General features: G+C 40.3%; 1 protein-coding gene across 1 annotated transcript in view; it reads left to right on the forward strand.

Moving 5' to 3' along the window:
* The first annotated feature begins 210 nt into the window (after positions 1–210).
* The window catches only part of LOC121959321 (carbohydrate sulfotransferase 15-like), a 46,314-nt gene continuing 29,274 nt past the window's right edge, over positions 211–17,250 (forward strand). The window contains exon 1 of the mRNA XM_042508576.1: positions 211–462. The gene's annotated coding sequence lies outside the window, so the exon portion shown is untranslated. The remainder of the gene's footprint in view (positions 463–17,250) is intronic.

Here is a 17,250-nt window from a genome sequence, read left to right on the forward strand (position 1 = left end):
TAGAAATTTGCATAAGAAAGATGTTTTGTGTGATAATTTGTGTGAACTGACTGAATGTTTACCGCAATTTTATTCTAGGAGAGGTAGATTTCCTGTTTACTAAGAGATTAGGGTGTTATAGTTCAGTCATTAGGGCACCCCTGCTCCCTCCGCCTTTTGCTGCCCCTCACCCCTCACCCTTACCACCGTCAGAGAGAGACGGTGAGAGAGAGAGAGGCTGACTGACTCCCACCGTTCATACCGGCAGCTTGAGAGAGAAGCAGAAGAGAGGCTGTCACAGCGCAGAGACTCTACAACTTGTTCACATGTAACCGCCAGCGGAGGGGAAGAGAAATAATAATTACACGGACTTACAAATGCCATTAATCCCGTGACCGGTGACCGGAATGGAAATATACGAGCCGGCGATGAGAAGTTGTTTGATCCGGGTAGTCGCGTGAGCGCTGCAAGAAGAAACTCATGGTAGGTTTTTATTTCACACACCCACACACACACACACACACAGTTATTTCTTTTAATTTCTGTCAATGCATTAGCAGTTTTTGCTATTATTATGCGCATCAGTTCCGAGTCGGTGAAGTTCATGCCCTCGGTTTTCAGACTGTGAAGCGAGCGCGTGCAGAAATGGAAAAGTTTTTTTTTAGGTGGTTTGACTGTGTGTGTGTGTGTGTGTGTGAGCTGTATACAACCGGAGACATCGCCAATATAACGGGCTCCTTTCAGCGGAGAGGCACCCGCTGCCCGTAGAGAATGAATGGGTCACTATGTATTCTAATCTAACTCAAGAGTTGAGTTTGCTGCGTTTAAAGTGGAAGAAAGAGCTGCTGACTGGAGAGTTAACAGCGCGTCTCGCGTGTTGAAGAAGAATATCGAGGCGGTTATGATCAATTATAATCACAAATAAATATTCAGAGTCGCGGTCACTTTTACGAGGGGCGGATTTTATTCTAAGAATCACACATTTGGCACATTTTCTTTGAGATCGTGCAGGAATATTTTTCCATTCATGAGATGCGTTGTTGAGGCTTTTCTACCGTGAGAGACAAAACAAAAGGATTTCCCGCTGACCAATGAGAGCAGGGGAAGCCTCAGGAGGGACGGAGTGGTCCTCTCGTCTCTTTGTCCTACCTGAGACACAACATAGACCACAGACTGCCGCCAGGCACATATGGGGCAGACTGGGAATGCTGGGATCACCATGCGTAAAAGGAAAAATGTTCAGTTTTTGCACCAGTTTTAGATTAAATTCCACCTGGTTGCATCTTATTCAGTAGTTCCCATTCTGATCATTAGATGTGATGAAGAATAGATCTGAGAAGCCATCTGAGCACAAACATTCTGGTTTTACCCACTAAAATTTGGGGATTTGCAGTTTCTCTGTTTAAAGGACAAAACTTAGAAAATTTTACCTTGAGCTCTGGTAATTTGTGATGAACATTTTTTTTACTGTTTACCATTGTCTGACGTTTTATTGTTTAAATAAATATCAACTCTCTGTATATTTTAAACACTTCAAACCATAGCCAAATCCATACAGGATTATTTGAGACTTAAAGGGAAAGTTCACCCTGAATTCAAAAATCCATATATTTCCTCTAACATGAAATCCTATTTATAAATGTGAAAAATAGATCTGAGAAGCCATCTGAGCACCTGCTGATTAAACCTCCACAGTTCACACGTCATCCTTAACTGACTCCTAAATTATAAACACATATAAAGATCTACGATACCCGCCGTTACAATATGGATTCATGTGAGGGCTGATAAGTTTTGGCTAATGGTTTAGACATACCCTCGGGGTGCATCACATCACGTTAACTTCCCTCCTTCCTCCCCTCGTTACTTTCAAGTTGGATAAGTTAATGTGCACACAAGGGGTTTTAATCACTGAACTTGAGCTTTCAATTACACACACGGTAGCTACATGCCAGCACATCAGACATTAGGATTTCATATGGAAAGAAATCGAGAGAAAGGGCAGGCAAATGGGAGGAAAACGAAGAAGTTGTCGGGAGCACAAGTGCTGCAGCAGTTAATCGATGAGTCGAAAAAGAGAGATAACTTAAATGTCTGAGTCACAAATGTCTGGCTCCAGCCTCTCAGATGTGAAGATTTGCTGCTTATCTCTGATTTGTATCACTGTAAAGTGAACATTTAGAGGTTTTGGACTTTTAACTAGACAAAACAAGTCATTTAAAGCTGTCCTCTGGGGCTGTGGCTAATTATCTGACAATAATAAAATAAATAACTAATAATGAAAATAATAACATGGCTAGACACAGGGCCATAATCACCTTACCATAAGTATTTTGAAAAATACATCAGGGGTTCTCAAAATGTGACTTTTTCTTAAAAAACATTTTTATGACGTGCTATACTATGACTTTTTCTGGCATTTTTTATGACTTGCTAACATGTTACAAAAATGACTACAATTGGCAGTAATATAGCCTGCATAGCACTCACATTGCACTGTAGTTTTTCCTAACATTCATTTATTTGTGGTGGCCCACCACATTTAAAACATCCGCCACCACAAAAAAAAATCTATTTTTGGAGCTAGACCATATTTTAGGAGCACTGATGGAATATATATATATATATATACTGTTTTTTTATTTATAGCACCACACTGTCAGAGCCCAGAGTGTCCTATGGGCACAGATGGAGCAGTACAAAATCAGATGCAGTGAAATGAAAAACTGGTCATTTTGCCGGGTCTAAAAGTTTGCTTTCACTTACAAACAGCTGCTTCTCTCATCCATGGATCTGATCTGATCAGCTGTGAGCGGATCGACAGATCAGTTATAAACCCCGTAAGTCACAAACAAATGCTGAGGAAAAACGACTCATGGAAAACTCCACCTACGCTGCTTTCACAGCTGCTTTAAAGAGGGGACACAGAATGATACAAAGGGACACAGACATTAGTAATGGTCATAATAATAATGGCAATTTGTTAAGTTTATGTATGATTATAATTACATTTGCTAATGATTATTGCAGATGGAGGTGCATGGTTGCCTTTCACTACATGGCTAAAATATTCTTTATATAGTTTTTTTTTTTTTTTTACCAGTATCAATATATCTTATAATTACTGCCTGAGACACACAGAGTCTCTGTGTGCACTGTGTAAGAGTGTGCATCAGTTTGCTTACAAGTTGACACAGAGCCTGTGTGGGAAGCTGAGACGTAGGCGTCGTAAACCTGGTGGGGGATTCTCTTTCTCGCTGCAGTATATTATTATACAGCGAGTGGGATGGATGATTAGAATGATTTAAATGCCACGACTGGGTGTAGTGTGCGTGGCCTCTTGCAGGCACTCTGTTTTGTTTGAGCTCATTTCATCTCTCCCACTGCAGATTTCCACAGAGTGACTGAGGCACTTTGATGAATGGCTCTGTCCAAGATAAGTTGAGCTGTAATATTTCCGCCTGATCGTTCTTGATTTAGATGCAGCGTTAACTTCAGTCTTTGTAGTGGGCTGATGAAGTATTCATTTAGGAAGAACTTAAAGTAAATAAACGATGAATCACACTGCCACACGCTGTCAAATCTGCATGTGAAGCAGGGCTTTGTGCAACATGATAAAGGGCATGCAAAAAGAGACAGAACTATAAATGGATCATATTTATGTCATAACTCTTCAATCAATTATAAAAAAGCAAGATGTTCGGGTCTTACAAGCAGACTTTAATTACATGTAAATGTGATCACAGCAGCAAACGCAGCTTTTAAGATGAATTTTCCATCATTTATTACAGTTATACTTCTTTCAGTAATAGACCAGCTTAATTATTGTATTACAGACAAAGAATGGATGCCTTTGTTATTGAAATCTTAGTTGGCGATTTCTAAAGAAAAAAGGGAATCCAATTGAAACGGCTGAGGGGAATCTCAGGAAATTCAATTTAAATGGCCTTTCTAAAGCCACTTCATCATGCAAACTAGGCAGAGTGTGGCAGCAAACATGCACAGAGCTGTTGCCCTTTTCAGATTCACGGTGGTCATTAGACGCTGACAGTGATAAAACATGTTTAAACAAATAAAGAAACACACATTGGATTAGTTTGAGTCCAAGATGAAACGTGTTACTTCAAAGCTGTATTTTGTGTGTGTGTGGGGGTGCTTCTGGGAATTAGCTGGTATTATTTGTCTTTTTTTCCCCCAATGTTGTTACACTATTGTGTCTTTGTGTAATTTGCAAAACATGCACAGTGAATTTTGTGCAGCGGAGCGGCTTTTATTAGCAGAGACATGCTGCGTCCAAATGAAGAGGTTGGTGCGAATTGTTCTGCCATACTGCATTTAGCGTTGCACGGATTTAACACACTGGTGCTCTTGTTTATTTGCACTGTTTTAATTTTCAAAAGGAGAGGGCCGTCTTTATTGCCAATTGTAAATCTGAGGAAATGGGCATATTTGGAAATAGATTCATATAATTTTGTCCTGGCCGTGTTATGAGTCATAAAATTCACTAGAAATCAGATGCACTGATAAACACTGTGGTGCCTGACTTGCTGCCAACTTCCTTTTGCTCCACTTTGTCTTTTGTGAGGCATGTCTGGGACATTTTGCACCAGACGGGGCAACTGACTGTCCCGAAGCTTCAGTGTCTCATCCCCAAAACCTCTGACCAGTCCTTCAGATACCCTGCATTCCCTCTTTTTTCCCAGTGACTCACACATTCTGGCCTTGCTCTGATAACTCTGACACCTTCCTTTTTTTCCCCCCCGTCTATGGGATACATCTCCCTTTTCAGCCTAAGAGCCTGAAGCAGCACTCTGTGTTTCTTAAATGAAGCATTTGACCTCTCTTTCAGGGGTCTTTTATTTCAGTCACTGGCTGCAGGAAGGTTAGTGCCAAGTGTGCATTTGGGGCCATTGCATGCAACTCAAAAAGGCTCTTCTAGGGCAAAGGGCACACAGTCTGTCCATATGGACTTTCAGCCCATGTATATGCAGGCACCATTAACACATGACAAGGTCAGCCGACTGTCCTTTAAAAATGACATCTTCTTATGTATCTCAAGCTCAAAGATTCTGCGGCTACGCCGGATTGGCCTTACCTAATACATTTCTTTTACTAACCAGATTGTGGTTCTTAAACACATCTTTACAATTTGGAATTTAGCCATTCTGTAATGTAGCCTTGCTGTTATGGCGTGTGCACACAAAGTGAATTTTTGCATCACATTACTCATGCAAACACCCCCACTAAAGTTGTTGGTTTTGGAGTATGGGCACACATATGAGCGACTGTTGGCCAGTGACCACGGCTAGTCGAGGAATTATTTGTGCTGAATGTGGGCAGTCTTCGCTCCTCCGTGACAGAAAGTTCAATTAAAAAGGTGCTCAGTTGTATTTTCTCTGTTTAATAAGGAAAACAGGTGTGAGCATATTATTTTTCTTAACATTTTCTGGGTTTCTAATGTGTATTTATTAGTCTGAAAAGCTGAAAGTAAGTAGCGCTACATACTAAACCACCATATACTGTATACCTCAGTGAAATTTCAGGACAGCATGAATGTATGCAAAATTAGATACTGCTCAAGCTTTGCCCTATTTTGTAACTGGCAAATATCCTTAACTGTTGTACGAGCTAACTGGTGACGGCAGCTTACAGCTAACTTGGTTTATAGTAAAACACAGTTGATAGCTGGAATCAGGTTGTCTTGGAAATATTATTCAATATCAGAGCATTTGGGTGTCATCACGTATAACAGTAACTGGAAGAATGTATGATTCATCCATGGCCATGGTTAGGTATTTTTGGAGGCTTCAGAGTCCTTCACTGTCTGCATGCAGATTGGATACTGCAAGATCAAGACCTTGTGGATGTTTAGACTTCAGCGTTAGTCACAACTGTATGACGTGTGAATTAGACTTTATAAGGGTGAATCATTGCTCTGTTTTCTTTTGTATTTTTTATAAGTTTTTTGTATGTCTTTGTCCATGTACATGCTGTACCAAGAGTTTCTCTGATCTAATTTGTGTTGTCCTTTAACTCATATATTCATGTAAGATCAACTGTGGCTCATCTAGTTCATTTTATTATACATAAAAAGATGAAGGTTGACAAGAGCACATGTTTTCCCCACATCACCAGTGATGTAAACAAACAGCATCACTTAGTATGTAGTACAAAATGCACATTTAGCTCTTGATGTAAATACAACACTTGTGTTCAGGCTTATTATGACTTTGCAGGATCAGATAGTCTCTGCAGTCCTTCAGGGCTTAATTTAATAACATTTTTAACATTAACAAACTAACTGTTGAAAATCAAGAACGAACCAAAAATGCCAAACTTTAAATTGAATATTTGGGGGTTGTAGATACTTGGTCACATAAAACATCCCATTTTAAAAGGTCATTTTCATTATTCTTTGACATCCTATACAGACTAAAGAATTCATCACAAAAAAATAAGCAATTGATAGTCAGATCAGTATAAAAATGATACTTTTTCAGTGCCATATTGTAAGATATTTAGAACCGATGTTTAAACTGAACACTGCACATCCTGAAACTGCTACAGTGGATCCATACATCTACCTCATCAGTATTCACATTGAGGTTTTGCAACATAACATAAACAAAGTGATTGTCACATCCTGTTTTGTTCAGTGTGTCTATTTAAAGTTAAGTCGCTCGGCAGCCTATCAAAACATGTCAGCTCTTAAAGATGCCATCTTTAGCTTCGCTCTTGTCACCAGTAACCCTTTGTTGCATAAATGTTTCATAGACAGACTGCTGTTTTTGTGAGCTCGCAGCCAAGTGACGGCAGGCTCCAGTTTTAGATTGAATGATCTGTACCGTAGACAGTATCCGGCTGCTTTCCGGCTGCGCTTAAGTGCAGAAGTTGGACTTATGGACTTAAAATAATGGTCCATGCAGGAGCCCAGTGATGGATGGCTCCACCAATGAAGTTATGTTATGTATTCCTGATGAGAGTAGTGGATCAGTGGGCAGGATTTATGTGGCTGTGGAAGAGCAACTGCTCAAGAAGATGCTGTCTGGTTGAAGCAGCGGTCCAAGGCCATTTGTCACTGTGATTGATGAGCTTCCAGTGATTAAGCTAACATGCTGACAGACATTAATCTGCTTTATCTCGTGAATGACTTGCATGGAGGTTTTTTCCACCAGTGTTATTGACTCTAGTAAACAAGGAGGAAAGGCAGCAGCGTCTTCCTTGCTTCAGTCGCTTTCCGGTTGTGGTCAATCTTGTCATAGTTTGTAAGGTCTAAACTCTTTAAGAGTCATTTTAACTGGTCTAAGGACATTATATGTAGTACTCGAGACATTTATAAGTCAGATACTTATCTTGAATAAAAATGTCACACAAAAATACGCTTATAAAGACCCACCACTACAGTATGCAGTCTCCACACATCACATTTCCAACTCCCAACATCAACAAATCACGGGTAAAAATGCCCGTGATCATAGTTTGTAAGCTCTTAACTCTTTTAGAGTCATTTTAACTGGTCTAACAGAAATTATATACTGTACTTGAGACATCTATAAGTCAGATACATCTCTTGAATAGAAATGTCACACAAAAATCTGCCTGTAAATTCACACCACATACAGTATGCCTTCTGGACATGCCAGATTTCCAACTCCCAATATAAACATATCACAAACAAGTCACAATTAAAAAGGGTGCTGATTATGGAGCAATAATGGCAACAAGAAAACAAGTCACACATGAAAACCAACATGTCAAGAGCACGTACGACTTTTCACATGTGCGACTTGTTATTGACATATCCGCAGGACATTCTTTTCCTGCGTAACATTGCGTGTAATTGCGGACATCACGCGGGGACTTTGAGGTGCTGAGTAAGAAGGTAAATCTGGCATCCCAGAGTTGCTGTGCGCCGCTGCCAAGTTGGGGGTCATTGCTTGTATTAATGACGCATGGGAAACTAAACTGGCTTTTATTTCCCTCACCATCTGTACCCAGTTGTGTGGTATGGATGGAGTCTGGCGAATGAGAACAGCCCCCTTCTGCAGCTAGGGGTTTGATTTATGGGACTGTGCGGAGTGGGACAACAATATTAGCTATGCAGAGAAAATTGTGTGTTTACAATTATGCAAAAAATTCCTGTTTATTAAATACATCACTGGTCTTATCTCTTCATTATTAGCTATAAAATTATTGAAAAATTGTGTAGCTAAGGTTCATTGTTTCTGTATTTTAATGACTTTTCTCTTGTTGTTTTTTTCTTAAAAGGAGCAGGTTGTGAGAGGTGGCAGGAGAGTTAGCGAGGGACGTGCAATAAAGACGCCGCTTGAGGTGAAAGCCAATTAAGTCACTTAAAAACTCATAACGCTCAATTGCAGCAATTTGTGTTGAAATTCACACTCCCTCTCACAGGCATAACTCAACTCAAATCTTAACAAACAGACAGGTGTCAGACTTTGAAACCCCCCCCCTGATTTACACCTGAATAAGATGTCCCTACATGCCCAAAAGGCGTTTCCTGCTCCAAGAAGACTCACATTCAGAGACGAGAGGCTGTGATAGACATGCAGTATATAAGCAGTGTCAGGGTTGTTACTCAAAAAAAGTTGCTTACTTACTTAGTTACTTAAATAAAAGAGTAATGTATTACTTAATTACTATATGCTGAAGGTAATTTGCTACACTACTTGTTACATTTCTTTTGCATTACTCTGCAAAACTGCCCGTGGCGTACTGTCACATACTTGCTACCTAACAATACAACGGCATTAATTCTAACATATGCCAACATATCAAAGCAAAAAGGAGCAGGAGAATAAAGACAGTGCTGGCAGCAGGCTGTAACTGCCTCAAAATGACACTATGTATGGCAAAATGGGATATAGGCAACAACTAGACTGATTCTTTAAACCAAAAAATTAAACCGAAAAATTACTTGTATAAGAGAGAGAGTGTGTTTTTAGAGCACCTGGGCTAATAGCATGACACAACTTTATCCATATTCACAACCTGGAATATTTTTTATGAGAAACTGTTTAAATTCTTTTGATCATTGGATCCTGACGGACTTAAGGAATATATAATCGAGGAATGGACATACGTTCAGACTTTATGAACCTTCAGAGGTAGGAAAACAATGCTTTTTTTTGTCACTGCTGTTCATCATGCTGGTATGCTAACAGCAAAATCTGTATCTGTTTAAAAGCGGCTGAGACGGTCACTGCAATGAGAAAAGCTGGTCCACCTTAACAAGTCCACCTTAAGGGAGCCTGGGAGGCTAACTCACCTTGGTAACTTCAGTGGCTTTTCTGTTAACTTGCTGCACTGCTACTAAACTCTCTGCTCCGCTCGCTGCAGCCTCACCCGCACACACACACGGTCGCTTGCTCTCACTACTCACATAATCTGGCACTGAAATGAGGCACCAAAATCTGAATTATGATTGGGTCTGATAGGTATTCGTCTTGTGGGAAGGCACCAGGCTTCGATACCCAATCCTATGTGTAACACATTGTACCTTTAACTAGTCAGAGAATGTTCCTAAAACATTAAAAAATACGAAGACATGTTCATAAATGAGTGACGTTATTATTCACCAGATTCCTTCTAACTTAAGTTTCAATCAAAAGAAATAATTATATTTCAGAGAGGATTGTACATCCAGACTTCTGTTTTATTGATATTCGCATTTACATTTTTTTCTTTCCATAGAGAAACAAAATTGAGAAATAAAAGCAGCATGATTCTGCTTTTACACACAACTTTAAAATCTATATTTACACAGCCACGGGATCGTGGATTCTTTCATGTGTTGCCATGGAATCCCTTAGGTTAGCAGATACACCCAGTATTAGTGGTTGTGTGTGTATGTGTGTGTGTGTTTGTAGACAGTATCTGTCTTCCAGATGTCACTCTAATGGGCCTCCACACAGACCTGTGGGGACCTCGACAATATACAGCGCCGGGGAGAGATGTGTTCATTTTCCAATTACCTCTGGCTACTCCTTTTAAATGAGCAACTGTGAAACCTTTCAATACTACAGCCTATTCTCACTACACTCTTCTTTTTTCTTTTTTTTTTGAATGACCTAAAAAACATTAAGATTCTTCCTGATAATTTCATCTCATCACTGAGATGAACTGCAGACAAATTTTTCTCCACCTTCCATGCAAGTGAACATATGGCTGAGGTGGTGATTCTAAGTGCAAGCAGCAGTGGACCCGGGGCTAATTTAACCACAGCAAGAGGCGGCGTCTTAACGAGCTCAGACGGGTAAACAAAAAACTTGCATGCACTTGCCATCGAGCTGCGCGTCTGTCTGAGTTCAAAGGTCAACATCGAGTTCCGTTTACCAGACGGTCTCGAAATGTCCAGCAGAAGCGTCAGACGCACCTGCAGGGGCTGTTTGCATTTTTCAGACTCCTTGGCAGCGTGGAGACACACTTCGACCCGGCCTGGGTCACAAGGAATTTGTAGAAATGTTATTTTCATCGCTGCAGCTATCATTTTGTGGGATTATCCCTGCCAAGTTAATTTGGAGCTGGAGTTTTATATCTGTGCAGGCAGACGCTGCCAGTATGAACCTTTGGCGAACCAGAGAAATTTTTACACTTTGCAAGATGGATGTGCTGTTGTAGTTAGAACATCACTCCCCCTCCTCCATTTATCAGGAAGTGGCCAAGCAGGTAGAGTTGTGATTAAACTGTTTTTTTCTTGCTACAATCTACTTCCAACGCATACTGAACAGGACAGATGTATTATTGTGATTTATGCTAAACCTTGACTCAAATTACACTTCAAGTGATCCTTCTGTGAGAGAGGCGGAACATATTGGCAACCTTGAAAATTAAGATACCATGCAATTAATCCTCTGTATTAAGAGGGGGACCTCTTTATTCTCACCCTTAATTTGGAGAATTAACCTGCCTGCTTGTCCGTTAAGCCTGGAGAATTTGTCCAAGCCTTCATTATTGTGGAGCCACATGTATAATGTGGCACAGAAAAGATAAAGCACAGCATCTCATAAGTTAAAATCCACAGGCCAAGTTAATATTATGGATCCGCTGGGATGCCCTCGAGTAGCCTCCCTAAAACTGTTTGCATCAGGCCCGGTCCCGAGCGGCGTAGCAGTAAGCCAGCCGACTCAGTAATAGCCTACGTTTTGTTAATTCACACGTTTTCCTGGCAGTCATAGGCTAACACTCAATCCGTTCACATATCCCTATCTGGCAGGAGGCTCAGCACAGTTAGAGATGAAACTCTGACTGTTAACTAGGTGTGAAATGCTACTGCACAGGATTACTATGGGTCTCCTGCAGATCTTTTAGGAAAGCAGGGAATTGGAGGACAGAACAGGAAGCTGCTCCGAAAACATCACAGCCTGTGGTGCTTCTCTTCATCATCATCACACATTGTCGCATATGGAAATGTAGTATTTAATAACTTGGCTGACTTCTGGGCGTCAACAGCCATCAATGTTTCTGCGGAGAAAAGCTGAATTTGTCTGATTGCGCCAAGTTACTCTTGGAATCCTCACAACTGCAGGATTTGACAACAACTTTGGTTTGTTTTTTGGGAGATACTCAAGTTTTCCTCCAGCTTTAGTCATAAGTAAACAACTTTATTCGATGGAAGTTGAGAAAAAGCAGTGGAGCAGCTCGACTGGAAAGAAAGTTTCTCTCAAGCCTCATTTGGCTTAACAAATGAGCTCCTTTTAGCTTCCTTACTTGGCCGTCAAGGCCTCAGTAACTGCAGCTTATATGAGTCCAGGGTACGATAATCATCATCTGTCTACTGGGCAACTACTTAAAATATATGCTTATACTGAGAACAATGAATATCTCAAGTCTCCCTTTCATTCTGATCAATGAAAGGAACATTAGTCATTGATGAATTAAAGACTAATAACCCCTCTACACATTACAAATTAATCCCACAACCATTGTGTTAACCTCACGCATTACATACAGTAGTGACATGTACTTTGGGAATTTCATATAATCACACCGTTGACTGCTAACAAGCTGTAAAGTGTTTGCTGATGAGGTTTTAGTGTGATAGATTTGAAACAATTAAGTTATGATTGAATTCCCCGAGCTGGAGCCACCAATAAAAAGTCACCATTGAGAATAATGTCATCACTGTCAGGTGAAAACTTCCTATCTCCACTACTGATGCCTTTCATTTCTTCATTTGATGCTAGGCGATATGGAGAAAATCAATATTAGGGTATTTTGACCAAATACCTAAATATAAATATTGCAACAAGATTGTAGGGTTGACTATTGGTGCTTTCACAAAACATTTACATAGTTAGATTTTTTTTATAAATAATCATCAGTAATGTGGATATAATGTGTAAGTGGGTAAATGCAAATGATAGAACAGTTAGAACAGTCTGATAAGTTCAGAAAATTACAATAAAAAATACATCACTTTTCTGTAATACAGCTTTAAAAAACAGGAAAAGAAAACACTTGGGATATTATGATATCCAAAATGTAAGCGATATCTTGTCTCTTATAATATCAACAACATCTAGGACTGTCCTGAATACCATTTTAGGGGGCGCATGGGGACCTGAAGGGGGACGGGAGTTATAGTTATCAGACATATTCATATACGCTCAATCACCTGAGCCAACTTTAGTAAGACTTTGTGTCTTCGCTCAGCCATGTTTGATGATCTACATATTCCTCTTTGTGTTGAAAATCCTCAGCAAAATCCTTCTGAAAGCCAATCAAAGGAACTCAAAACTTTATGGTTTTTGAGCTAATAACATATTTCAAGCTTTCTATCTGTCTGGCGTATAGAAAGCCTCTGGATGGAGGCAATGGCTAGTAATTCAGGAAATCTGGTGTAGCAAATGGATAACCAGGCTATTGCATCCTCCTTTGTGCGCAGATCATTTTGGCTTCATTTTATAAACAGATTTCTGCATTGGAATTCATATAAATTGGAAAAAATATATATAATAATAATATAGAGTCAAAAAGTCATTAGACATTAGCCGATGGGTTCAAAGATTTCTACCAATGTGTTCTGCCTCTTCATAGGGACTGTTAAAAGATGTTTTGGGGGGCTTTTATAGACTTTAATGGACAGGACACTTTAGGCCTGAAAGGGGGAGAGAGAGGGGGAGCGGCATGCAGCAAAGGGTCAGGGCTAGAATCGAACCTGCGGCTGCTGCAGCGAGGATACAACCTCTGTATATGGGGTGCAGCTCCATCCACTGCACCACCAGGCACCCCTTCACAGGTAACTACCTGCAGGTAACCAAGACCCAGCCAGACATGGTTGGTGAATACAACTCAGACTGCGGGTTGCAAATGAAAACAGCATAAAAGCAGAAACAAACATGCGAAACACAGATGTTTAGATGTTTTTTTTCCAGGATCAGTCACATGTTGCATGTATGTTTTTGGCCACTCACATTTTTATGTTCACGACTTCTGTTGATAAAACACATCCCGAGCACTTGGATCTAGTATGTCTTCAATTTCTCAACTTTATTGCCTCTCACAATAGACCCATTGAGTCAACCAAAATACATACTGTATTTATATGTTGCACAGATGTGCCATAAAGGCACATTTTAGTAGCGGTTTACCAACATGAAGCACGGTGTGACTCCAGAGCACAGAACAGTGTTTACAGATGTGTCCTACAAATGTCAAGAGTGTCAACGGGTCACAGCATGTGGATGGAAAAATACCCTACAACTGCAATATTGTTTTAATTGTAAATATAGCCTTGAAAGTCCCAGCCACAACATTTTTCTTCCCTTTATACAAGTGTTACGGTTTTTCCCCCTAAATTTTCTGTAAGCCGATTTGGATTGGAGCCATTTATGCTGCACTTTGGGTTCAGAGGCATTCCACTGGAAACAGTAAACATTCCCATTGGATTAATTACCAACTGCTTTCCCTCAGCTCTGTCTGCTTCTTGTCAAAAAGGAAAATTAACAGTAGATTGAACTTTGGTCCACATGTAGAGAGACTGCCTGTCAGGTCTCATAAAGAGAGTGAGGAGGTGAGGAGGAGCAGGTGTTGAACAAATGAAAAGGTGGACGTCTGAAGGACACAGTCAGATTAGGTAAAGGGGCAAACTCTAGCATCAACTGCTGTCTCCAGTATGCCTGTGTTCCTCTCTTATTTTCATCAATAAAGTGGTATTAATGTAATCCCAATATTGACGCTTTGAGTTGGACTGGCTCTGGGAAGCCTCATTTTTTATCTGACTTCTAAGAAAACAGTTCTGATGCTGAGTTGCTAATGGTGCTCAGCATAAAGGTTTCAGGCTGCAGTTGGCACCCGCATTATTGATGGTTTAAAACAAGCGAGAGGGGACGAGAAACCGATGGCTACATATTTCACAAATCCCAAAAACAACCAATCCTCTTACGCAACACAGAGTGTAAGGGAAGTGGTATTTCACATTTCCTTGTTCACTTGCTTCCTCCACAACTAACTCACAATATAAGTTTCCACTGTCAGTCAGCATTCTTGAACTCTCTCCTATGTCTCTCGTCTCTCTTATGTGTTTTATTTCAACCTTCATCTAAAAAAAATCAGTCGGCAACATAGATTAATATTTCACAAACAAAGATTGTGATCAAGAGAAGACGACATCTGACCGCTGACACAGAAAGCTAGACAAAAGATAAAATGGAGAAACTGAATTAAAGTGACTAGAAGATCACTGTTAGAAAGCCCCAAAAAAAACTGACAATAGCAGGAAAATATGGAAATACACGCAAGGATGTCTCCAGAATTATTTGAATTCATCGGGGTATAAATTTTCTAAAGTTAGATAATAAGTTACAGACACATCACATCTAAGTTCATCCTGATACATTATTCATCGGAAGCTGCTGTGCGAACACAGCACTGTTTTGCATATGCCCCTCAAACTTGAAGCTCCTTTTCATTCACACAAGAATTCCTTGATTGTTTATTGTGTTAAAGATGCTGCTCTTTAAATAAAATTACTATCATTTATTCATAATTTGATGTAAAGTAGGCCCCATCCCAGATACAACACATGGCCTTTCACCTTTTCTTTTATCTTTCCGCTTTCATTTTCAATCCCAATTTAGCCGCATTGTATGTGTTTTGTGTGGAAACCAGAGCACCCCATGCTCTTCATAACATATCCATTACCGCAATCAATAATTTAAATGGGGGCCATTGTTTTTCTGCGCTTTTTAATGACACCATCATAAGCACTTATCCACCTTAGAAGGAGCCCAGGCAGTGGGAGGCTGCTGAAATTAAAATAATGAATAAAAGATAAGATGGAAGAAAGTGCTGAACTGGGACTCCGTCTGAGATCCCAGCTGAGCAGCAGTTATGAATCCAGGGCAGAGGCCACATTTCTCGCCACCCTCCGCAGCAGTGAAAGTGTCCGAAAGGCTGCGTTGATAATTTGACCCGGCGGCTCCTCAGTCGGGTCACGGACGGGTCCTCTGGTCTCCTGGGGGGGCCTGCTGCCTGACTTCCTGGAGATTAGATTCTGATCTTCGGTCAACAGTGTGTGTGATCTGGGGGAATGTGATGGATGACTTCTCCCTCGGTAATATGACGAATGAATCCATTCTGAGCGCGGTGAATACTGATCTTCTCTTTCTTGCCTGGTGTTACATGGTTATGATTTACATGATTAAATGGGGCTGCAGCCCCTGGGGGCGCTAGAGAAGGAAGTGACATATTTGACAGGTCATAGGGCTCCCGCTCGCTCTATTATCGGTGGGCTCTGTGGTACACCGTAGAGATGGAGCGCAATGCAATCCTATTTCCAGATGTTTCTCTTGTACTCCCAAGCTATTGTAAAGAGCAATTTCATGCTTCAGCAGCTTGCTTTGGTTCTCGCTTCATTTACTCCCACCAATGATGCCTTTGCCAATTGATTTCATTTTTTTAAAAATAAATGCTCCATGGTTAAGGCTTAAAATTTTAATTTTGAGCATCTATTTATTTTGATGATTCAAATGAGGTTTAAAAAAATCAATCATCAAAAAAATCTGACTGTTACTTGTGTGTTCAGAGGGACTAGAGGCATATCCAGCTGCCTGCTTGCGATTTCTCACCATTATTCTTTTTTTTACTTTCTATTACTTTAAACATTTTGATGTCACCATCACAGGAGAACCTCATTTACTGTAAAATGCATTTATCTATACTTTTTAGCCACAGCAAATATAATCCTATAAACAGATATCTGCGTATGTACAGTATGTAGAATCAGGATGTAGCAGTACAAGATTGTTGGGTTGCACTGTAACAGATAAACCAGCTGCCTTTTTGTGGATTTTCAAACAAAATAGCTGATTAAGGTGTTTGCTGTAGAATTAAATAGGTGTCGACAGATTATCGGGGCCGATATTTGGCATTTAGCGATTATCTGTATCAGCGTTTTACTCTGATAATAAACGCGGGTAACCAAGGGTGTCGCCAAGTAGGGTATTATGCATGAATCAGCTACTGCTGATAAACAATATTGCCAGTGAAACTGAAAGCCAACCTTGGATTGAGTCTCATTTTGGAACGAGTTTTGTCTGCACTGCTGTATTTTCTGTTTTTTCGTGCTATAGCCACAATTTTGGTAGCTTTCTCTTGGATGTGTGCAGCCTGTCACCTGACTGCTACCTTTTTAAAGTCCTGCCCTCACTTGCACACTGTGCCCAGTAACATTGCAAACATTGCCAAAAAAAAAAAGAAAAAAAGAAAATGCAGACAGAAGGCCTGCATTGTCTTTGTTGTATTTAAGAAAATCCTGCATAGTATACCTGTAAAAATTACATAAGGATCACAACTTTTTTTTTTATCAATTAAAATAATCTAATCTAAAAATGATTATTTGTTTGCTGAGAATATGTAAACGCATCATATGCTACAAAGAAAACCTATCCTAATGGAGAGAGCTCTTGTCCCTTTAAGATCCCCCTTGCAAATTAAAATAGCTTTGACACTGGAGGAGGCAGTATCAGTGTCATCAGCTGCTATTTATCACCAACCCCACTTTAACCAATCACAGGGGTTTCCTCAGTGTCACATGTCAGGCTCAGTCTCATGGCTGTATCACCCTTGCAGTGGCCTCATGCTGAACTTTAATTATTGTGAGTGGCGTGGCGGAAAAACATCTTTTTCCAGCTGACACAGCGATGACACCATCTTTGTTCTTCCTTCTGACTGCCTCTATCACACTCTAGCCCCACAGTACTTCCTGTGTTTTTGGTGGACGTCAACCAAAATCCACTTCCCGTCTCTTGG

The sequence above is a fragment of the Plectropomus leopardus genome, chromosome 19 (genome assembly GCF_008729295.1).
Source record: "Plectropomus leopardus isolate mb chromosome 19, YSFRI_Pleo_2.0, whole genome shotgun sequence".
Lineage (NCBI taxonomy): Eukaryota > Metazoa > Chordata > Actinopteri > Perciformes > Serranidae > Plectropomus > Plectropomus leopardus.